This window comes from Ceratotherium simum, chromosome 5, assembly GCF_057802395.1.
Source record: "Ceratotherium simum simum isolate JZ-2026a chromosome 5, ASM5780239v1, whole genome shotgun sequence".
NCBI lineage: Eukaryota > Metazoa > Chordata > Mammalia > Perissodactyla > Rhinocerotidae > Ceratotherium > Ceratotherium simum.
Window position 1 is genome coordinate 77,609,799 of NC_141904.1, and position 24,860 is coordinate 77,634,658.

The 24,860-nt window shown below is 36.8% G+C and overlaps 1 long non-coding RNA gene across 3 annotated transcripts in view; it reads right to left on the bottom strand.

Annotated features, from left to right (window-relative positions):
• Positions 1–24,859, bottom strand: part of LOC147917093 (uncharacterized) — a 91,892-nt gene extending 67,033 nt beyond the window's left edge. For 2 of the 3 annotated variants that reach the window (XR_015552260.1, XR_015552259.1), the window contains exons 1-2: positions 24,638–24,859; positions 17,986–18,060 (exon numbers count right to left, since the gene is read on the bottom strand). This is a non-coding gene — a long non-coding RNA (uncharacterized LOC147917093). Of the gene's footprint in view, positions 1–14,257; positions 15,029–17,985; positions 18,061–24,637 lie in introns of those variants that run through there. The other variant, XR_015552258.1, reaches the window with a different exon arrangement.
• Between the last annotated feature and the right edge of the window lies 1 nt (position 24,860).

The following is a 24,860-nucleotide window of genomic DNA, read 5'->3' on the forward strand; positions in this document are numbered from 1 at the left end:
GCCTCTTGAAGTTTATCCTCTGTACAGGTGACAGAAGCCATAGAACGATCACTGTACTTGCAGTGTGAAGAAGAGACAGACAGGGGCTATACTAGAGACACAGAGACTATTTGTGAGGTTATTGTAGCTTTAATTCAGGGAACAGATGATGGAAAAGCGTGACTGCACTAAGAGAGAGAGAAAAGTCCAGAGTAAAAGGAAGAGAAACTGACATATTTATTGCCCACCATAGGCTACTACCCATAGATTACCTCATTTGATCCTCATAGCAACCCTATGCCATAGGTACTGATACTTCCATTTAACAAGTAAAGTAACTGACACCCCCAAGTTTAACCCAAGGTCATTTACTTAGTAAATAGTAGAGCCAGCACTCAAATACAGGTTTGTCTGACAAAACAGCCAAAAAATCTAGGGAAAATGTTCAAGTTCAGGGGTGAGAAAAAATAATTAGAAGAAATAACCATTAGAAAGATTCTGAACAGTCTATATATTAAGTGAACTTTGGGGGGAAAAACAGGGTAAGGGAGAATAAACATACGTATTTACATTAAGAAAAATTGGAAGAATTTCCAAGAAACTAATAAAAGTTGTTACCTGGAGGGTAGAGTGTAGGGAGCAGAGAAAGAAGAGAAGTAGGAGTGAGAACCTTACCACCCATCCACCTTTTATATTATTTTGATTTTTTTATTCATGTGAATATACTTCCTTTTCAAAAAGCAGCATATAATATTTTATAAAGAAAGAACAATTCAGTAGAATAGCAAAGACAAGCCAGAATGCAGAAGATTATGTGGGTACTTAGAAGCTGGCTTTGTTGCCTGATTTGTCATTATCATTATACATTTTATTTAATGTTGTTTAGAGCAAAAAGAAAACATCTTCAAACACCACGTAGGTTAAAAAGACAACTAAGTCCAATAACAATGTAGAAAAAATTAGAATCAATAATCCCTATTATTTTGTTAAACCACTAATCTCCATGAAACATAAAATCAATGTACTTCTCTAGCCCATAGAAAAATCACATTCAAATGAATTTGAGCAGGGGAGCTTTATTGCAGTTTTACCAGAAGTAATACCGGGCCACTAATAAGATTCCTAAGATATAATATTAAGAATTTAAAATCTTGCTTTTTAAAGTGAAGAAACATACACGGGGAAAGGATGTACAGTTAACGCACTGCTGTTGTTAGTGCCTGTCCATTTGATTCTGATTTCTAGCGACCCTGTGTACAGCAGAGCGAAATCCTGCCTGGTCTTTTTGTGCCATCCTCTCACCTTCCAGTGCTATATATCAGACAATGCTCCGTCGCTATTCATAGGGTTTTCATGGCCAATCTTTTTGGAAGTGGGTGGCTCTGTCTTAGTCTGGAAGCTCCGCTGAAACCTGTCCATCATGGGTGACCCTGCTGGTATTTGAAATATGAGTGGCATAGCTTTCATGGGCCGGCCCCGTGGCTTAGCGGTTGGGTGCGCGCGCTCCGCTGCTGGCGGCCCGGGTTCGGATGCCGGGCGCGCACTGACGCACCGCTTCTCCGGCCATGCTGAGGCCGCGTCCCACATACAGCCACTAGAAGGATGTGCAGCTATGACATACAACTATCTACTGGGGCTTTGGGGGAAAAAAAATAAATAAAATTAAAAAAAAAAAATAAGTGGCATAGCTTTCAGCATCACAGCAACACGCAGCCACCACAGTATGACAACCGACAGACGGGTGGTGTGGTTCCCTGACTGGGAAATGAACCCAGCCACGGTGGTGAGAGCACCGAATCTTAACCACTAGACCACCAAATGCACTGTTATTCCTGTCTAATTTCAACAGTCAGTCAATAATTAGAATAAAAAACTAATTCACATAAACCTTCCACAATTTCTCTACTCCCCAATTCTTGCCTTATCAGAGCATAGAAACAGAACTACTTGGTAGCTAGAGTGGGAAAAAATCCTTACGGCAACGTGAATGGCTCCTAGACCACAGTTACTACGATTTCAACCCTTTTATACTAAATGGCACTTTCAGTGAAAATAATGATACCTGCACAAGAGCAGAAGGTGAGAGAACTGTTGTTCAGTCAATTCTTATTTAGAAAAAGATCTTAAAAGAAAATCTTATTTTAAAACTTAAAGGTCACGAAGTACTTCTCTTAAAATAAGGTGTCTGATTTTTGTCCTGCATCAATCATGTATTCCTTTCTCCTGTGACTGCTTTGGAGACATAATATCTCCAAACACAATGCCAAACAAGAACTCCAAAAATGTCTTATTGATTGGATACTCTGGCCAATGAAAAATTATTTTTTATTGGAAATGGCTGTCAGAGCTATTTTTATTGCTCTCCTAAAGGCTCAATCTGTAATCATGTACTACACTTCTCTACTCTGAGAACAAAATGAATTAGATGACTGCCTCTTTTTCAAATTGCATATTATGCCATTTTAGGAGCTCAGACTGTAGATCTGAAAGTAATTGATGTTCTGCATTTGGTGCCTTTCCCTTCAGGATCTTTAGACTCTTAGAGATAGAGAAATCACTAAGGAGAGAAGGTTTGCAAATCTGCTACAAGTTTGTTCCTTTTAGTTTAAATTTCATCAGCAAAACTGCCCCCACGTTCAACTTTTGGAGGCAACAATAAATCCACAAAACCTTATGGAAAAGGAATTTCCACACGCCTATTTGCATTAAAAGACACAAATAGCACTTCTCCCTTGTACAATTCCTGTCAAAAGAGAAGTATATATTCAACTGGAACTGTTTGGCTGTCTGTAGGATGAACCGAGGGGTCTATAAAGTTAACCCTGTCTCCAAACACTTTCTCCAACCCATCTGAATATTTAACATTAAATATTTGTTAAAGCTTTGGATAAAGCTTTGCCTCTCTTGAAATTCTTTGTCAAAATTCAAATAGGAGTGAAAGATTAACAAAATGAAATATCCTAAATAACTAACATCTTTGGGGGGATCAGTACATTGGCTTATTTCCGATGTGATAACAGAGAAAATGTTAAAGGGAGAAAGCATAAGAAAAGTCTAAGTACTGGGCACCACCTAAAGAGGGCAAGGATAGGTATTACCTACAGGAAAGGGACCCTAGAAAAAAATAGCAAAGTGAGCCAAGAATAGGGAGTGCTAAAAGCAAAGTGAAAGTACAACAAATTGGTTTGCCCTGCTTTTTCATTTTGCATACAGGTGGCCCTGCTATCAACTTGCCATCACCTACATGTGAATGATCCACTTTAAGTGCTATCATTGACATATCTTTCACTCCAGTGTGGTATTTTCTTGCCACCAAAAATGTCTTTAAGCTCGCTCCTCCAAGGAATTCACACTAGTATCAACCATTACTTAAAATTTAAAAACAGGGAAGGGAGACTAATCTACTGGAGGGAAAAATAGATTCCAACACAAAATATAAAGAAGCACGGGGTCATTTATTATTTTAGGCTATCTGTGTCATGGTGCTTTTAAAGGAAAAAAGATGAGAGAAAGGGATGGTTTAATATATTACTTTTCCTATAAATGGAACAAATATCTCAATAAGCAAACGCTAGTTCAAATACAAAGATTTAACTGATAACTTTTATGTGGACTTACTTTCGATAGTGGATTTGCTAAGCTTTCACCTCTCATGTATAATACTGTCTCTAAGAATCAGCTGATAGTCCTTCTTTTCTCTGGAGTAAAACGAGGCTTGCTTCCGTGTCTGAGTAGAACCTATCACATTCTTAGAACTCCATAAGTGAGATTCTCCTGTCCCTAAGCCACCAAGTGAAGGAGCTGCATTATCTCTTTCAGATCTCTTGGGCACAACTGTAAAGTTACACCCGTAATCATGGCCAAATCACTACTGTCCATAAAACATTGTGCTTCAAGTAACTTGACCTAATAGCATTTCTTCTTCCAAAATCACCAATAGCAAGGACTGTATGTAACATTTGCATTACTCCTAGAACTACACCCAGAAGGAGTATCTTTCCAAAGCACTTTTCAAAAGATTCCACTTAAAATAATGAAGTAGATAAATATAATTAAGTTTGGCTAAAGCCGAACACCAAAATATTAATGATGGCAATTGTTATGTGAAATTTCAAGCAATTTTTCTTCTTTGTGACTGTCTAGAGTTTATGAATTTTTCACAATGAGAATACATGATTATAACAAGGAAAATATATATATAGTTAATTTCAATCTTTGACAACGAAATTTCCCAAACAAAACTAGTATCTGTGAATACAAATGGTATATTATTAATACTTCTTTTCTATTAATACTTCTAAAACTTCAATAGCAGTTTCTTCCATATATTCTATTTCCTTGTGTAGATACAGCAGAGATCACAAGGTCTCTGACGACACATTTTGGGTCTTACACATACTTGTACTCTCCCACGGTGCCTCACAGTGCCTCATATTTGGTAAGTGATCAGTATTTGAGGAACGAATGATAATTCTAAGAATGCAAAAGGTTAGAATTGATATATGCATCTGATACACACCACAACAGTTAAATGTTGAAATACTTCTGATTGGTAAATAGTATAATAGTAATGCAATAAGCAGAAAGCTTAACCAAAAATATAAATTATAATTTAAATTCATTAATTCAAGCCAATTGTCAGGGTATGTCATGAAAATAAATCCTAAATGGGCCTCCCACAGCAGTGTGAAATAAATATTTGCAATATCCACCTGTTGGGCCCACGTCATAGTACGTGGCAAGAATATTCTGCACATTCTTTATAAGACACCTTAAGAGTATCACCAGTTTATAATATTCTCAAATTACATAGTTACTTCTATTTCTAAATTATTTAGTTTTCTTCTTTGGTTTTATTGTCAGTGAATTACCATACTTCTGTAAGTAATAAGTGTACAGTTTTTTGGTACTTAAATATGCAAGACTTTATAATAAAATATTAAAAACAAATACTCAGAATAAAAACTAGGCTAAAAAGACTAGGATAGTTTCTTAATGTTTCTTTTGAATATTATAAACATGAATTTTTTGAATTCATGTTTTGAATCAAGGCTGGGAACATCTTCTAATACTGTACAAAGTGATAACAGCCTGGAATGTCTTTTGATCTGAGCAGAATCAGTGCAAAGTGAAACAAATTTTACTTCCAGAATGAAAAATAACTTCTTTGAATAAAAAATACTATTGGCTTATTTTATTAACAAAATGTTGAATAAAAATGATGCTCAAATGTGTTATTTGTTTATAATTAATTTTCATCAGAATAGCAATCATGTTCTGTTAAAGCGCTTGGTACCAAAAGAGAAAATGTAATCAGTGAGGAAAATATAAAAGAACATTACAAGTGTCACACACTAAAATATTTAAAATAATTATAAGTTCAAAAGATATTTTATCAGTGTCAATAAAGCAAATGAAAAATATTAAGAAAGATCCATCATAACACTGTGATAACACTTAGCACACATTTATAAAAAGAATTGTAATCATTAAAAAAAAATACACACCTAACACTATGTACTATAGATAAAAATCACCAAGCACTTTTTAGACATGGAATATTTACACAGAACTTAAAACAAAAAAAAAAGAACATTGCTAAGGGTGTATCACTGCAATCCAGATTTCGGCTTTCAGTTGTAAAAACACATCTATTGCAAATGTTCTCAAAGTGGGGCCCAGAGACCTCTGGGATCCCTGAGACCATTAGAGGAGGCTGCAAAGTCAAAATTATTTTCATAATAATACTCAGACATCATTTGCCTTTTGTAACTCTCATTCTCTTAAAAGTGTTTTCCAGAGGCTATGTGATGTGTGATGACATCATCTCTCCGACAGCTAACGGAATATATGCTTGAGTATTTCCGAGTCTTTAAGTGTTCTCAGTTTTAATTTCTAATATATTAAATACTGGTAGATATAACCACAGAACCAAAAACTTTTTGTGATCCTCAATAATTTTTAAGAGTATAAAGTGATCCTGAGACCAAAGAGTTGAGAACCACTGATATAACAAAATGAGAAAATAACTTTTTAGAAATCAAGGCACTAAAACATCAATCATTAGTAACAAAGCTTTGAATGTTTTACACTACACTATATATGAAATTTAAAACTTCTGAATACTGCTTAAGGTTTCTGTTGATTTTGTGGAGCTGTGAGGAATACTATCTGAAAGAATATATCAAAATTATTTACTAAGTTCTTAAGAAAACAGTTTCAATGAATAATATTTACATAAAAATCTTACTGGATTTTTAAAGACAGTGCAATGCTAGGGAGAAAGTCTAGAGTTTCAGCCAAAATTTTCCAGAAATTTTAATTTGAGGCTAAGTCAGCATGTTCAATTATCTCTGGATGATTCAAAAAAGGTATTAATGAAGTTCTCACTATAATTTTTTCTTATATGCTTTCCATTTATTATCATACTTCAATATGCAGCATGTAGAAAATTATATAATATACCTCAAGAGCTCAGAATTGAAAAAATGAAAAATGGAAGAAGATATGAGCAGCATTTCATAGTTCTAGAACTGTAAAAGCAGTTTGGAAACTATCAAACTTTATTTATTCACCATGATAGAAATTGTGAAATGGAACAATTAAATCTAGGAAGTAAACTGATTTTTTTGGAGATGTGGCTTTAATAAAGAATGTTCAAGTAGAATTCTCTTTAGCTCCTTTAAGAAATGTCTCCCATTATTATAGTTAACACATTATTGTGACAACAATAAAAGTGATTTATAAAGCTAAACAGAGAAGCTGAAAAGAGAATAAAAATGAAGAAATATGATATACCATTAGAAATAAAATAAAGTGTCAATTTCAAGAGAAAAACCATTAGATGTGAAAATGCATTTGTTTTTTGCTGATAAAAGTGAAAGACATAATGAACTCTTTAAGTTCTCTCAATTTATTGAATCCTAAAACTCGGTCAAATGATATTTGCTAAGCTCCATGGACTGGATGTGATCAAAAATGAAATTAAGCCAACTTATTAAATATGACATTCCAATAAATTATTTTCATGATTTACTTGATAACACTGATACTGAATATATAGAAATCTCAGACGGTATTATAAGAGTTAGAAAAAATTAATGTAAATTCTGTTAGTTCAGCAGAAGCTGGGAAAAAAATTTAGACATGAACAATATCTTTGACCTAAATAAAATTCTCTATTTATTTAGACTAGAAATCAGTTCACCTTTTTGGAAAACTAACTGGCACTATCTACCAAAATGTAAAATGCATAATATCTTTTATTCTAACAATTCTACTTCTAGGATTCTGACCAACAAAATACTCTCACTTATATAAAAAGATACATGTTATACATATAGGGATATTTATTAAGACATCATTTGTAATATGAAAAGCTACGAACAACCTAAATTCCACCATTAAGGAAAATAGGTTAAATAAATTATAGTAGATACATCCAATGGAATTCTAGCAACCATTAAAAAGAATGAGGTAGGGGGCCAGCCCGGTGGCACAGCAGTTAGGTTCACATGTTCCGCTTCTGCTGGTTCAGATCCTGGGCCCGGGCCTACTCACCGCTCATCAAGCCATGCTGAGGCGGCGTCCACATAGAAGAGCTACAACTATGATATACAACTATGTACTGGGGCTTTGGGGAGAAAAAAGAAAAAGAGGAAGATTGGCAACAGATGTTAGCACAGGGCCAATCTTCATCAAAAAAAAAAGAATGAGGTAGTCTACAGGTCATACTGACATAAAATGATCCCATTTTGGGGAGGGAAAAAGGTATATATATGTGTATATAGATGTTTATACATACGATGAAAAGTTTTAGAAATTAACTTTGAGACAGGATGGAAGTGAGAGAGAGACTTTTGGTATTTTGCATTAATTGAATTTTTACAAGTATATATCACTTTTTATTTCATGAAAAGAAACATATGTACATGTGCATCAGCCACTAAGATATTTTCTATATACTTATTTTAAAAGTCTGGAAATTCTCATACTACAATATTAATAATGATTAACTTGAGGGGAAGGAGTAGAATTATGAGCAATTTTAACTTTTTTCTTTTTGTTTATCTTTCTTTTCTAATTTTTCCACAACATGCATAATACTTGTAAAATTAGAAAGTACTAAAATCACTAAATATAATTTTTAATGAAAAAATTAGAAGTCTCCCAGATACACTGACTGAAAAAAGCAAGATGCAATGTAGTAATATGATCTTATTTTCATAAAACAGTGACCCTCTTAGTCTTGCATATTTGAATAAATTAATATGTATATATGTCTTATAGAAACATACCCTTTAAAAATATATAAGGATATATACTAGGTAGCATCTGGTAGGGGGTTGGGGAATTAGAGGGAGGAGGTAGAGGAAAGCTAGCAGAAACAGAAAAGATACTTTTAGAAATAGGTATATGATTACATTTGTACATTTAAATAAAATGATAGAGAAAAAAAATACAAAAGCTTTTAAGAAGAAAAAAGGCCACCAAAAACCTTTGTTTTAAATGACTTAAACTATAGGTTGCCAAACTGTTTTGGTTCATTGTGACCTTTAATGTCTAATTTTTTCATGATGTCCCTAGGACAGAAGAAATACATAAGAGCTCTGTTAGATCCAAACAACTTAATAACTATTTATGTCTCAACCACTTAACAGACATTTGAAAAGATAAGTCATATAAATTGAAAAAAAATTTATTTTATTCTTAACCGCATTTCCCTATTAACGGGATGCATGTGCCTACAGTCACTGCACAACTTCTCAAACCTTGGAATCAGGTTGAACACTGTCACTCTCATTTCCTGTTCTACTTTGATTGTCACTGTACTTGCTTTGTATCACAGTAATCACCAAAAAGCCAGCTTCACAAAGATATGACCTAATGAAAAGGAATGTAGCACTATCCAATGTTGAAAATGTGAACTCTCCCAGGGCTAGTAATTTGCACAGATGTTGAGTATCACTGTTTCCCTTAAATATCCATGCAGTACTCCTGTTGAGTTCCCTCTGGTGCCCCAAGGCACCTCAATGCATTTTGGGAACAACAGATTTAAAGCATAGAGTGCTTTTCCTTGTCACCTCAGTTAATTATGCTTTAGCCAGTTGTTTGTGCTTTAAAAATTCCATTATCATCAACTAAGCAAAGCTTAAAGTAAATTAGCAAATCCTCCAGTATAGAGAAATAGGATGTTTTTGGAGCCTTTCTGATAATTCATGGATTTGGATAATTCATGCTGCTGCTCTGACATATATGCTTCCTTTTCTCCTCGTCTTCTGAGCTCCCTTTCCCAACTCTACAGTGGCATGAAAAATTTAAAGATGATTCAATGTAACAGCAAAATAATGACCCCTGAGATTTCAGGTACCTGCTATCTTCAATAGAAGTCTATGACCATTTAGATCTCTCTCACCAGAAAACACCTAGGGAAGATGAGGAATATACAATGATATAAACCAAGTTCTTAATTGCTTCATTGTTGATGCATAAATGCCAGGTTCCTAACTCAGTGAATATACCTGAGCAGTATGCAAATAGTACTGACAAGTGGAAAAACTATGCATGGACAGAATTTCCCTCTTGGCATAACATAAAAATATCAGCAGCTTTAGGCAAAGAATTAAAAAACCAAAATTATTGTTTTGTGTGTCTTTCCACCTAAAAAATAAATATTCTAAAGCCTTGGGGTGGATGTGAAAGGATTCTGAAAGGATTACTATGATTGGCCTCCATCCCAAAACAGTTAGCTAGCCATTCCTGTACAGTTAGCATCTAGTTAGTCCCTCTAACCTAGCTTAGTATTGCAACATAATCATCTCACTCAAAAACTAGAAGTTATGCAGCTATTTCTAAACAAAATTTAATTTCCACCTACGAAGGAAGACGGTTTTGGAACTTTGCACACGTCCTTTTACTTTACTCCATCCTCATTTACTGTTTATCTGCGAGAATCAAGAAGGACCTCACGCCCACAGTGTTATTGTTCTTTCTACCAACTCTATCTCATTATTCATTGCTATCCAGGTTTTTCTGCTACAGTACAGAGCATAAGTTTCTCCTAGAGGGCTGTAATGACATCACATTCAGAGGGAGGGCTATTTTAACCTTACCCCAGTCAAACCAGAACTGAAGTAGATTAAAAACAACTTGGGGATTGGGTGGAGATGGGGAGGAGGATAATGAGAGAAAGGAAGCCTGCAAAACTCAGACTGGAGGTGGTGAAAGAGCAGCTGGAGGCCAGTACTCTCTCACCTGGGGATGGGGGCAGGAGTCTCCAGATCTCCTCTCCCTCATAGCACTTAACTGGCAGTTTCCAGTTCCCAAAATGCATCCCACATTTCCTGCCTAATTAAATCTTCAGGCATGTCCAATAAGACTGGTATTATTATCAGGTGAAGAAACGCTATGTGAGAGCAGGACCATATTGGGCCACTGTGGTGTAAACTGGTCACTCACAGATAGTGTGTTGAGGGTATGTTCTTGCATTACTGCTCCAACATTTAGAAACTTGAAATAAGACTGGAAAGAACCTACAAGACAGAGCTTAAGCTCTTGCCTTCAAGCAAGTATATGTCTTAATTACACCACTTCTGTTCTTGAAGATTTCCTGGGAAGCACCACCCTCCACATTCACCCTCCCTCCATCACCTATTCCAGAGCTGCTTCTGCTATTGTAGACTAGATTTACCATCTCTCTTAATTTAAATCCATTTTCTTTGGTGTTATCATCCATATGAGGTAAACCACATGGTTGTAAAGTTTCTAGCTGGAGCACTCTGTCAACTAAATAACCATTTAAAATAGCACCTAGCACAATGACCACCACAGCAGGTGCTCAATAAACATGTGTTCAATGACTAAATGAACAAATGCTAAAAAACAAGTATTTCTTATTATAAGTGACTTTAGCATCAAATAAATTGTGTTAACAATAAAAACAACACATTTTAAAACTTGTACTATAATTGGTCAAGTTGCATTTTTGCAACTATTGGCAGATCTAGATATAATGAGATCCAGATAAAAGATATAATAGGCAAATCATGACTGGCACACTGTAGCCATTCAAATCTGGTGAATGAATTTAAATTATGATGATTTTGATTTTTTAATCACAGTGAAATTTAAACATACCAAATTCTTAACTCTGACACAAATACAACAAGTCCCCAAGTTTAGTATCTCTGGACAGTGCTATACATCTTTGACAAATTTATTCACTCAGTCACCTTAGAATTCCATACCTACTCAAGTTATACCTTTAACGTGAATTTTTCTTAGACTGTATATAATCTAGCACATCATGGCAAAAGGAAGCATTTCTCTGAAACTCCTCATCACAATTCCTACAGGCTGGGGCCAGCCCCATGGCTTAGCAGTTAAGTGTGCTTGCTCCACTACTGGCGGCCCGGGTTCGGATCCCGGGCGCACACCGATGCACCACTTGTTCAGCCATGCTGAGGCGGCGTCCCACATACAGCCACTAAGAAGGATGTGCAACTATGACATACAACTATCTACTGGGGCTCTGAGGAGAGAAAGGGAAAAAAAGGAAGAGGATTGGCAATAGATGTTAGCTCAGGGCCGGTCTTCCTCAGCAAAAAGAGGAGGATTGGCATAGATGTTAGCTCAGGGCTGATCTTCCTCACAAAAAAAAGAAAAAAAAAACAATTCCTACAGGCATTTTTGAACTCTTTCCTTATTTCAACAGAGAAAAACTTCCTGTCCAATTTATGTAAAATAGGGATTTTATCATTTTTATTTAAGTGGAGAAAAGCATAGAGTTATCCCACCACCTTGTGGACCATTAGGATATTGCTGCTTCAGAGCCAAAAGCACATTTTAAGAATGAGAAGATGTGGCGGCAGGGGCCAGCCCGGTGGCGCAAGCAGTTAGGTGCATGCGCTCCACTGTGGTGGCCCAGGGTTCGCCAGTTTGGATCCCGGGTGCACACCGACACACTGCTTGGCAAGCCATCCTGTGGTGGCGTCCCACATAAAGTGGAGGAAGAGGGGCATGGATGTTAGCCCAGGGCCAGTCTTCTTCAGCAAAAAAAAAAAAAAAAAAGACGAGGATTGGCAGATGTTAGCACAGGGCTGATCTTCCTCACACACAAAAAAAGAATGAGAAGATAGATAACATTGAACAGTGGCTACTCACGCTTTTCCCATCCCCTCCAGCTCCTCTGTCCCTAATTCCACATCTTCAAATCTTACCCGTTCCTCAAAACACTATTTAAACGTCCCCATCACAGAGCCTTCTTTAAGTGCAAATTAAAATACAGGAAAACAGCTAAATGAAAATGTTTCTCTGTTCTAACCTTCTATGCTACTTTAGATGATTCTTCTTATTTTCTAGTTGGTCTTATCTCCCCTACTGGGAGATACCCGCTCTTACCAATAGTTTCATATGCAGAAATTTTGCAAGCCAATTGTTAAACTGATGGTAGCTTGAAATAGGCAATGGTAGGTATATTTACACAACAGAAATCAGGAAAAATCAAGACACTTTAAAAAAAATTATCAGCTTTAACTTCTCTACATCTTATTTTTTCTACATATAATATGTAGTGAGGAGAGGTGGCAATGGCTCCTACTTCACAGAATTATTGTAAGGATTAAACAAAATAACCCACATAAAAGGCTTTGTCCCAGGGCCAGCCCAGTGGCGTAGTGATTAAGTTCACGTGCTCCGCTTCCACGGCCCAGGATTTGCAGGTTCAGATTCCAGGCATGGACCTATGCACCTCTTATCAAGCCATGCTGTGGGAGGCGTCCCACATATAAAGTAGAGGAAGATGGGCACGGATGTTAGCCCAGAGCCAATCTTCCTCAGCAAAAAGAGGAGGATTGGCAATGGATGTTAGCTCAGGGCTAATCTTCCTCACCAAAAAAAGGCTTTGTCCCATGTCTGGCATATAGTATGTGCTCACCAAATATTATAATTATTCCCCATAACCCATCACAGTGTCTTGCAAGTAGTAAATTCTCAATATACTCAATTGTTAAGTGACAAATAAAATCAAGAATTTCAATGGGAAATTTTAAGATATGTTAACACCTTGATAGTAGTCCCAGGTTAATAATAGGACAAACCATTACCAGAGACACAAACTCTTTATTTATAAATAATCCAGATGTTTTCTTTCTTTCCCTCTTCCTGCTCTAAATCAATATCTCTCTAGATAGATAGGTGAGTGGGTAGGTAGGTAGGTAGGTAGGCAGATAGATAGATACATAGATAGATACATAGATACATAGGTAGATAGATTTATCTATACCAAATCTATATTTATATAGAAAGAGAGATCTATATATAGATATATCTATATCTATAGACATAGATTTGGATATAGATACAGATACAGATCTTTGTCTCCTTATGCATTTCTCTCCCATTCTGATTTACTCTAAAGTGCCTTCCTCTCTCCTTCTTCTTTTTACTTTATTTCATAATGCAAAATAAATAATTTATGCCTCACTTTGTTCCAGAAAAGGTTTGCAGTGAATAACAGATAACTTGGTTCTATGTACAGAGAATAAACATTTTATATTTCTCCAAGGGAAGAAAATGAAGTAGCTTTTTAACACCTCTTTCATTGATCCCATGCTCCTGTTTGATTGGCCCTTGGCAGAAAATGGGTTCTTTATACTGACCTTTGGGGAAATACAAAACTAAGTTTCCAGGTACAAAGTTGAAAATCAAATTGCCAGGAATTCCAGACATTTTCCAAAAAGGGAAGCAAGAAATGCTCTTGTCCTTTACGGTTGATGTCACTCTCACATCTCTTCACCTACCTCACCCCATCCTAATATAGTGTTTCTTTATTTTTATTTATTTTTTTTTTTTAAAGATTTTATTTATTTTATTTTTTCCCCCCAAAGCCCCAGTGGATAGTTGTATGTCGTAGCTGCACATCCTTCTAGTTGCTGTATGCGGGACTCGGCCTCAGGATGAACGGAGAAGTGGTGCCTCGATGCGCACCCGGGATCCGAACCCGGGCCACCAGCATCGCAGCGCGCGCACTTAACCACCAAGCCACAGGGCCGGCCCTATAGTGTTTCTTTAGATATAAGGCTGCTTCCAATAACTACCTATGTTTAAGATCTGCCATAGATTCATTTGCTTGCTAAAAAACAAAACCAAAGAATTGAAACAACTAATTAATTGCAAAAATAGACTTAAAATATGATTTACTCCAGATGGTTTGGAATAAAATTCCAATTGTTCAACTGTAAATTTAATCATCTAAAATAAATTTTTCCTTATCTATTATTAATTAGCACAAATATTGTTTTGAATGGAGGAAAAAATAAAGTATTGGATGGTAATATCTCTAAGATGATCATTTGCCCTAGAATATACATGATCTGCCCATGATCATTTCTGGTTTAAAAATACACACAGGCTGAAACAAATAACATGTCTACAAGGCATTGGTTAAATGTAAGGCACTTTGTGTGGTGGAATATCCACTTTGATGTTGGTCTTATCCAGGAATATGTGGATGCCACAGTGTGTGACAAGAAGGGGCTTCCTCCAAGAAGTGGAAATAAGGTAGGTAAGTCAGAAATTAAAATTCCAACTAATCTGAAGGCATCTATAAGATGAGGCAATATATTATATTTGATTCAACTCCTGGTCTGTTTCCAGGGGACACTGTCAACTGGAACGGATGATTGTTTTTCCCACCAGCTGTCATCACCAAGTTGGCTATACTTTGTATTTTCCCTTTGTGTTTGAAAGCCAGACCTAGAGTGGAGGGCTGGACTCAGTGCCAGAGCAAAGGTTAGATAAAATTTGTTGTCTCATCTGAAGAGGTACTGCCAGACTTCATTAAGGCAAAAGTCCCAGCAGCAAATACCTACAAAATCTAGGGTCTGGAAAGCATCATCTGAACTTCTTATTTAATTTACCAAGTAAAAACGAAAAAATCCACTTTGGGGAAAACTTTATTTAATTTGCTAAGAGGTGAAGAGAAGACTCACATATTTCACCTCCAGTAAGAAATGGTTTCCTGTGTCATCAGCCCTGTAATTTCCAGGCTCTGTTAAAAAACAAATTATATTCAATGTTCTTCTAAGCTGAGCTCACAGGTGAATTCCAGAACATGAAATTTAATCTTCCAGAGCTGAAACTTTACTTAAGCAAATAGGTTGAAAATATTTGACTAAAAAAAAACTGCAAATTAAAATTACAAAGGAACAGCTAAATGAAAGGTGAGACTTTCCAACTGAAGAGATTAAAGCTAGAATCAGGATCAGAGAAGCGAATTCAGAGCTGCAAGATACGACCAGTCATTCATTAACCACATAGTGTAATTATAACATATGACTGAAAGTGGAAGAGTTAGAATGACACTGAAAAAAACCCTTCCACTATTGCAAAGAAAGTTTGGTCTCCCATAAAAATAACCTTCTGGCCTTCCATTCTGAAGCGGAAAGTTCTGGAGTTCAAGGAGCCACCTATTTTGCCTCTCCTGAGTGGCACAGGAATAAAGCAATTTGTTGCCTCCATTTACTTATTAAAAATGCCTAAAAAATAAAGAGAGTAGAACTAGAAATCACTTCTATGGCCATTCACAAATTAATTGATGATTTTCTCTGCATTTTCATTACTACCAAGAGAAAGAGACACACTCATATATGCAATAGATTTCTATTATTCAGCCCCCTTTCTCAGGTAACTCAAAATTAGTAAAATTATAGTAATAACAGTTAATTGTCATAAGGCAGAGATCTCAGAAGCCTAATAGACTGTTCTCAGTAGTCATGCTCCAGGATTGATACCTAGCAGTGAGATCAGGATTTCTTTTGAAGCAGACTAATTACCCTGATTATTTTTACAAAGCCCAATGGCACAGCCCTTAAGAAAAACCTCTTTCAAATTACATAATGTATTTCACTACATAAATTACTGTACTTTCATATAAGATGAAAAATTGTATGTATTTTTTAATTTCATGATTTCTAATCCTTTATTTCCTCCACAGTGGCCAGAAGAAGGCAGTCTCTGAATATGGCTAAGGCTTGGCAACACAAACAGTGAGAAACTTTGTCTTCAGAGAAGCAGAGTTTCAGACCTGGACCCAAATCTCACTCTACCACTCATACATGTGGGGTACATGAAACAAATGACTTAATTTATATGAACTTCAGTTCCAAGATCTTGTGCAGTAGAGATAATATCGCCTACTTGATGGAACTATTGTGAAGATTAAATAAGAAATGTATGTAGTATTTAGTATAGAGTCTAGAAATGTGCTGTCCAATACAGTAGCCACTAGCTATATGTGGTTATTTTAATTAATTAAAATTAATAAAATTTAAAATTTAGTTCTTCAGTCACACTAGCCATATTTCAAGTAATCAATAGTCACATGTGGCTGGTGGCTACTGTACTGAACAGCATAGGTACAGAATATTTTCATCATCATAGAAATTTTTGGACATTGCTAGAGAATACAGTAAGTGCTTAATAAATGTTCATTTGATCTGTCCGGCATTTTTTTCCTCCTCCTCACCAATTTCCCTAAGTTCTCAGGCTGCCCAAGGTATCTCATTATCAAGAAGGAAAGCAATATGATAAAACATACATGTATTTATCACTTTTTCACCCCCAGGAATACTGGAGTTCTAAAAGAGCACTGCACTCTTTGACATCATTCTCAGCAGCACATTTTCAAATACCACATCTGACCATGCAAGGGAAACAAAAGAAAGAATAAACAAATGGGACTACATCAAACTCAAAAGCTTCTGCACAGCAAAGGAAACTATCAACAAAACAAAAGGACATCCTGACAATTGGGAGAAGATATTTGCAAACCATATATCTGATAAGGGGTTAATATCCAAAATATATAAAGAACTCATACATCTCAACAACAAAAAAACTAACAACCCAATTAAAAAATGGGCAAAAGATCTGAACAGACATTTTTCCAAAGAAGATATACAGATGGCCAACGGGCACATGAAAGATGTTCAACGTCACTAATTATTAGGGAAATGCAAATCAAAACTACAATGAGATATCACCTCAAGCCTGTCAGAATGGCTATAATTAACAAGACAAGAAATAATAAGTGTTGGAGAGGATGTGGAGAAAAGGGAACTCTCATACACTGCTGGTGGGAGTGCAAACTGGTACAGCCACTATGGAAAACAGTATGGAGATTCCTCAAAAAGTTAAGAATAGAACTACCATACGATCCAGCTATTCCACTGCTGGGTATTTATCCAAAGAACATGAAAACACGAATGCATCAAGATATATGCACCCTTACGTTCACAACAGCCACTCTTATAGGCACAATAACCTAAGTACCTATCAAGGGACAAATGGATAAAGAAGATATTGTATATATACATACATTGTATGTATACAATGTATACATTATATACAACGTACATTATATACAATGTTGTATATATATACAATGGAAAACTACTCAGCCATAAAAAAGATGAAATCTTGCCATTTGCAACAACATGGATGGACCTTGAGGGTATTATGCTAAGGGAAACAAGTCAGAGGGAGAAAGTCAAATACCGTATGATCTCACTCATAAATAGAAGATAAAAACAACAACAAACAAATAAACATATAGATATAGAAATTAGATTGGTAGTTACCAGAGGTGAAAAGGGGAGGGAGCAACATAAAAGGGGTGACTGGGCACATGTGTATGGTGATGGATGGTAATTAGTCTTTGGGTGGTGAACATGATGTAGTCTACACCTGAAATTTAGATAATTTTATAAACCAATGTTACCTCAATAAAAAAAAATAAAAGAGCACTGCAGGGAGAAAGCAATGTTTACCACAAATGCGAGAAGTTCTAAGGATGGGGATTTCAGGCACTGCAGTAGGATTTGGGGAGGGTCTTTTTGAACTAGAAGTGTGGAGAGAGAAAAACAGTCTCCACAGTACTCCTCAATTCATACCTAAAGATCCACCTACTCACAGCAATGACGTTGACTTTAACACATTAATACTTACTGAGATAATGAAAAAGAAAAGGGCCTTTTCCTCTGTAGAATTCTTCTCACACCAAATTTTTCCTGGTTGAAATATCTAAAAATAAGAATAAAACATCAACATTTTTCCAGAGATACTTTAACCAAGTTAGTCTTGGGCACTTGAGCAGAATTCTTTGCATTAGTCTTTTTGTTTCCTTGGTTTCATTTCCTTTCTCCTTCTAAACACCAGAAATGGAGCTGGAAAGCTACCAGAGTGAAAATGCTGATTGGGGTCTAGAAAGTTGCAGGAACGTAGAATTATAAGAAGCTGAAGTTTAATGTGAGCCCCAAGAAGAATTCCAATCTCTGCTGATACTTCGGGGTATCTGGTGAAATTATCCTGTAGACCCTCGTAGACCTGGGCTTAAATGTTCTGCGTAGATTTCTCTGGAACAGGACATTTATGACTAAACTTCAAAGGATACACATCTTTGCTTTCAAAACTACAAGTAGAAGAGGCCGGCCCATGTGCCTTTTTATAAATGAGAAGGAAGATCTAGTACTTTGTAAAAATCATGGCATTCTACTTATAGGTGGTATCCTTCTAGGTAATAATGCAAAGCTTCCTTCCCAAGTCAAAATGAAACTGTGTGAATAACTCCTTGAAAGGCTGTGCCTTTCATGATCAAGCTACAAACAAAGCAAGTCTGTTCTCCCAGCCTTGGTAATAGTATTTGAACACATCTGGTAATAAATTTGATATGTCTTTGATGAGGGAAATTAATTCCTTGTTAGTGACATTTCAGGTTAAATAAATACACAATTCTCTTCTTTCACCTCTTCACCTATTATCAAACAATCCCCATTTGACTGCATACCATTATGAGTTATTATTCTATAATCATTAATCCTGGATATTTACTTTACAATTAAAGTATTACCCTAACAATATTCTGATTGTGATTATATCTTGATGTTTTTTGTTGTCATATCAACAAGGGTAATTATAGATTTCATTAAACTTCAATGCAATGAGAACAACATAGGATAAGATGCAATTTTTTTATTCTGCTGAAAACATATTACTAGCAGTCTAAACACAAAAACATAAACTACTGTCTTTTGGAAAGCATGAATAACACAGAATCATTATTTTGTGAAACACAACTCTCAAGTTATTTTAATCAATTGGCATATTTTTTTCTTATTGCAAAATGATCCACATGCCACACACTTGGATGTAAAATTTCAGCTACTAAAAAAACATTTTTTCCATCCCATTTACTTTGTATTTTGCTATCTTTTTACAACACTGGGCAGGTATTATGTGCAATATAGCTATTAGCTATTATTACTGTATTATTATCCCCTCTACTAGATAGAAATTTCATATTTTTTACTACTTTTTGATGTAAATTTCTATTCATATTATTTTGGGGAGGCATTCTTTAGTGAAGACGCATCAGAAAGGCAAAGTGTTAAAAAAAATACAGCTTACCAACTTTTAAAATGAACAAAAATTCATAGACATCAACTAACTTCTGTAACAGGGCATAGCAGCTGATTATCCAGCCCACACTTTCTAATAATAATAATGGTAATAATAATGCCATCATAAATGTGCATGGTACCTTCACTGGTCAAAACTCTTTGACTAAAGTAACAGAAACCACACTGACTTAACCTAAACCCAAAGGAAGAATTTGTTATAAGAATACAAATATGTCATGTGAATCACAAAGGGATCAGAACCAGAAATGGATAGATGTCAGGAACTGAGTCCTCTCTCCTTGTCACTTGTCTGCTTTATTTCTCTCTTGGAAGACTGACTTTTCTCTGCTTCTCCATCAATATACCAAAGAAAGCTACCTCTCAGCTCCTAAACTATAGCTACAGTTTTAGCTGTTTTTTGGTCTCAACTACTCATCAAGAGAATCTGATTGGCCTAGCTTGCATCAGGTGTGCATCCAGAGGTCCAAAGCATGGGCCAAGACTTAGGGGTTGTGTAATATAAACATGAATGCCAGTGAGCCCACCGCATGGGATGAGCAGTGTGGGGGCTGGCATGTTCTCAGAAGGGAAACTGTCAACAAGTTAAGCAGAAACCCCCAAAAGTATCAACTACCATGCTTTGTTCTCTTCAAAATGATTTCATTTACACAATCTTATTTGATGAGAGGGTTCAGTGCTTATACTAGGCCTATGTAATATCTTAGTCGTGACAATTATTGTTGGAAAGCTAAGATGTTCCAAACTATTCTATTCATGCTGTCTTTAAAACCAACAAATATATAACTTCTGCTGACTTTAGACCTTTCATCACTGACTAGAAAGTATATCTCAGATTAACTATGCTAGTGAGCTTTGATACAAGAACGGATTATGAATACAAAATCATGCAGAACTTCATTAAAACACTGACAAAAACACATATGAAAAATATCTCAATTAAAGGTCATCTGTTAAAAAAATGAGAAGGTCATAATAGTCATACCCCATAATTTAGCAAAATATAATTGAACCTATAGAATGTTAGTTTTACTATATTGTATTATTTTCTTTTTCATTAATATTTTTCCTTATTATTGCTCAGATTAATTTCTCTCACGCCAGTGAAAAAGCCAAAAGAAATCTGAATAATCAATGTAATATTCAGGTCCAAGGCTTATTTATAGAAGTCAATTTGGGCAACTCATAAATGTCCAGGGATACACTTTTTTTCACCATGTAGCTATTATGGCTTTCAGAAGAAATTTTGAAGATCTAGGCTCCTGTTCAGTGAAGAGCAGGTATTTAGAGAAAATAAGATAGGTTTTTAGACCTGGAAAAGACGGAAAACTGACTGCTTGGCACTCTGAAGATTGGTTATATCAGCCTGCAAACATCCTCTCATTATTTTAATCTCACACTATATAAAATATTTTTGGATCCTTTGCCAGCAAGATAAAAACAAATTAAACTGAAGGGCTGACATGAACTGAATATCTTATTCTGGAAGAACTGTCACTGACAGCTTCAGAAAAAAAAAACAGATCTTTCAAAACATTTTTCCAAAGGGCATACAATATTACCAAGAAAGAGTCAAAAAATCAAAACAGCATAGTAATCTACAAATACAGGAGCGTGGTTCTCCTCATTGCTCTTAAATTCTTTCTTCTTAACATTCTTACACTTCTTACTAATTTCTGGATGTACACAGTTATTCGTTTACTAGATTGGAAGCTCTCCTCAGGCACTATGTCCTCTTCAGGGGTACATTCCCCAAACTGGTAAACGTAGCACTGTGCATGTAATCACTGTTCAAAAACTTTCTTACAATGAAAGCACAGCTGTTCTTTGGATATCTGCAAAATTTCTTCATTATTTACAATTCCTGAAAAATGAAAAGAACATGATCTCCAGCCAATCTGAAATTACCCTTTCCTATACTCACCTTTCTCTTTATTCCTTTGCTCCTGCTGTTCTGTCTGCCTGGAACGCCCTTTCCTAAACCCTATCCAGTCTTCAAGGCCTATGGCAAATAGCCCATTCTCCATGAAGCTTTGCCTAATCTCCCCGGCTAGAAGTCATCTTTCTCTCTGGTGGTTTCATAGCACTTCACCTGAACCTTCCTTACATCCCTTAATTATACTATAGCCCATTGTATTACAGGGGTGACTATCTCCTTTTTTAAGTAAGAGCAAGTGCACAGCCATGTCATAAAATATTTACTAGGTGACAACCGTAAAGCCTATGGCTCCTATGGGGTGTAAGGTTTCTAATTCAGGATGCTCCCACACCCTATGAATGGGGATCTCTTCTTGCACTTGAGCCGTCCTCTGGGAAGACAAAGAAGAATGCTCCAAAGCAACATTGTGACCTGCTATGTGACAGCTGCATGCACTATTCCCATAGAAGAACATCTGAAGCCTCTCTGCTGGCAGGCTGTGGCTCCTATCCCATGACCTTCAAAGTGAACCTAAAGCCAAGCGTGGCCTATGAGAGTCCTATGAGTCTGAACGTTTAGTTGAATCTAAAACGACCCTTAGTGGGTCATTTCAATAAGGTTTCAAGAAACTTATTTTGGAAATTAAATGAACTAGTGCATGTAAAGTTCTTAAATGGTGTCTGGCACATAATAATAACTCGATGAATGTTAGCAATTGTTGCCCATGGTGAGAAACTGGCCAAGTAGAACCATGAACGTAGGCATGTCTGATTCCAGATCCTAAGCCCCCTTAGTCTTTGGTACTTTTCTACATAGAATCAACTTTCTATCTTCCCATCTAAACCTGCTCTCAAAAATGGGTTTTTATATTAGACATGTGTACTTCAGTGCAAAACTAAGTGACTTTATTACCTGCTTATGGCTACACATTATAAGCCTGATCTGAATGTCTATTCCCAAACCTATTTGCTACAGACTGAATGTTTATATCCCTCTAAAGTTCATATATTGAAGCCCTAATGTGATGATATTTGCAAGTAGGGCCTTTGGGAGGTAATTAGGTCATGAGGGTGGAGCCCCTAGGGTGGGATTATTATCCTTATAAGAAGAGGAAGAGAACTAGCCCCTTCTGTTTCCCCCACGTAAGGATACAATGAGAAGACAGCCATCTGCGAACCAGGAAGAGGGCTTTCACCAAGATCCCGACTACACTGGCACCCTGATCTCTGACTTCCAGCCTCCAGAACTGTGAGAAATAAACGTTTGTTCTTTAAGTCACTGTGCCTATGGTATTCTGTTATAGCAACCTAAACTAGGACACTATTAATGCCAGGTATAACTTACAATATTTATCTGAGGAAATGATGATGAACTATCAGTGTGAAGAGTTTCTCTCCTTTAGGAAAACTTAAGTGAAGCACTCCAGAAAGACTTGAAAAATAGTCAAGTCATTAAAAAATGTTTTGCCACTGAAGTGGGTGTAAGAAAAGTATACAAGACTGCGTGAAAAAAACTTATCATGAACTCAGATTGCTTCACTATTTTCTAGTTCCTGCCCTACTTTGAAGACACCCAAACTGGAACTCAGAGTAAGCATGACATGGAATTCTAATCAGTAGATCCATACACACACACACAAAAAAAAAAACCACCTTGGCTCTATATCAAAAGACTTGCAAATAAATGTACCAAGATTATTTAAGCTAAAATAAAATGTTCCTCTCTGTCTCTTCCCATGTGTATATAATTTTTATGACTTCAATAGGAAGGCTTTGCCTGTGAGTATACTAAAAAGTTGCAGGGACAATAAGAAATGGCTTATCTAGTAAAATGGGAGCACAAAGAAAAGGGTAACCAATGCTACAGATACAGGGCCAGGAAGGATGTAGAGAAGGGGACCCTTGAGCTGAGTCTACAGACAGTATGGGGAAAACACACTGGAGACACAGGAACAATGAGAACAAAGGCAGAGGCCCAAGTAGCACAGCTTGTTGAGAAAAACGTAAATACAACAAGAGGTGCAAAACAGAGACCAAATAAATAGGGTCTGGATCTTTAAGGGCCTCATAAGCCAGGACTGAGAAGGTGGACTTTGAGAGAAACATGGAGCAAACACAGGATTTTAAACAGTGCAATATAATAATTGGATGTGCACCCTCAAAACGTCACTGTTGAAGCAGCAGTAAGGGTGATGTGGGGGTATGGAGAACGTTAGACTTGAAAAAAATTGCTTCAAGAGCCGAAGCAAGGAAAGACATCCTGAGACTAAGTAAGAAGAAATGAAAAGGAAAAACATTATGAAAGTAGAATCAACAAGATTTGACCAGGAAGTTCTTAGCTATGGAGGTCTAAGCAGAGGAAGGAACACAGGGAAATGCTTTGGTTTGTTGCTTTGGTAACTCTGGAGATCATGGATAAATTATTCTCCCAGTTCATTTTAAAAGAGAAAAGGAAGATTTGCAGAAGAATAAGTCAACTCAGGTCATTTTGAGCTTGAGGCGCATATAAGGCAGAAAGTAGAAATGTCCAACAATTGGTTGGATATCCATAACCGGAGCTAAGTGGATATCCAAATCGGATATCCATAACTTCTGGGCTGGAGACTGACGACCTACTACTTTACAACAGCATCTGAAGCCACGGGAGCAGATGCTATTACTGAGGAAGCCCAGAGAATGTGAGAAAAGGGCCCGGGGCAGAAACCCGAGTGACATCCACCCTCATTTCAGAGTCAGGCAGAAGGACAAAAGGATACTAAGCACATTTTGCAAGAGAGAAGCGCATCCAGGGCAGGGGCCCGCAGAAGCTGCGAGGAGAGAAGGTTTCAAGTAGAAGCAGCAGGACAATCGGGTCAGAGAGCCTTGGTAAGGTTGAAAATATTCCACTGGATTCAGCAATTTCGAGGTTATCAGAATCCTTTGCCGGAGCAGGGTTTGTTTTTCGAAGGAAGGGGAAGCCGATAAGGAACAGATACCTCAATCACGGAGCGGGTGTAGACAACACGCATTCCTTGCGGCGACCTATAAGGCTATTGGGCCGCCTGACCGCAAACCCTATCACACGTCATCCAACTTCCACGCAAGTTTCAGATCTTTAGAAACCGGTGTGCATTTCCCCCTCAGCTTAGAGCCCGCCCTTCCCCCACTCCAGCAAACTTCTAAGCCCTCAGACACCTGGACAAATAACCCGGCCTCCAAAGCCCTCCCTGAGGGTCACAGGAAAAATTAAAGCACTTCATTTTGTGTTCCCAAAGCTTTGTCCGTACCTTACAAGGTTTTGCATTATTTGTTGTGTATGTGGCTCCAACAAATAGGGAGCCAGACCAAAAACTCAAGGAAAGCTGAGGGTCAACGGAGAAGACGCCCTCACAGCCACTCTTGAAAGGAGAGAAAACAACTACGACTCCCATGAGGCGGCGGGGCCGCGGGATCCACGACTCCCGGCATCCTCTGCGAGGCTTAAGATCGCCTAGGTGGTAGGCGCATCGT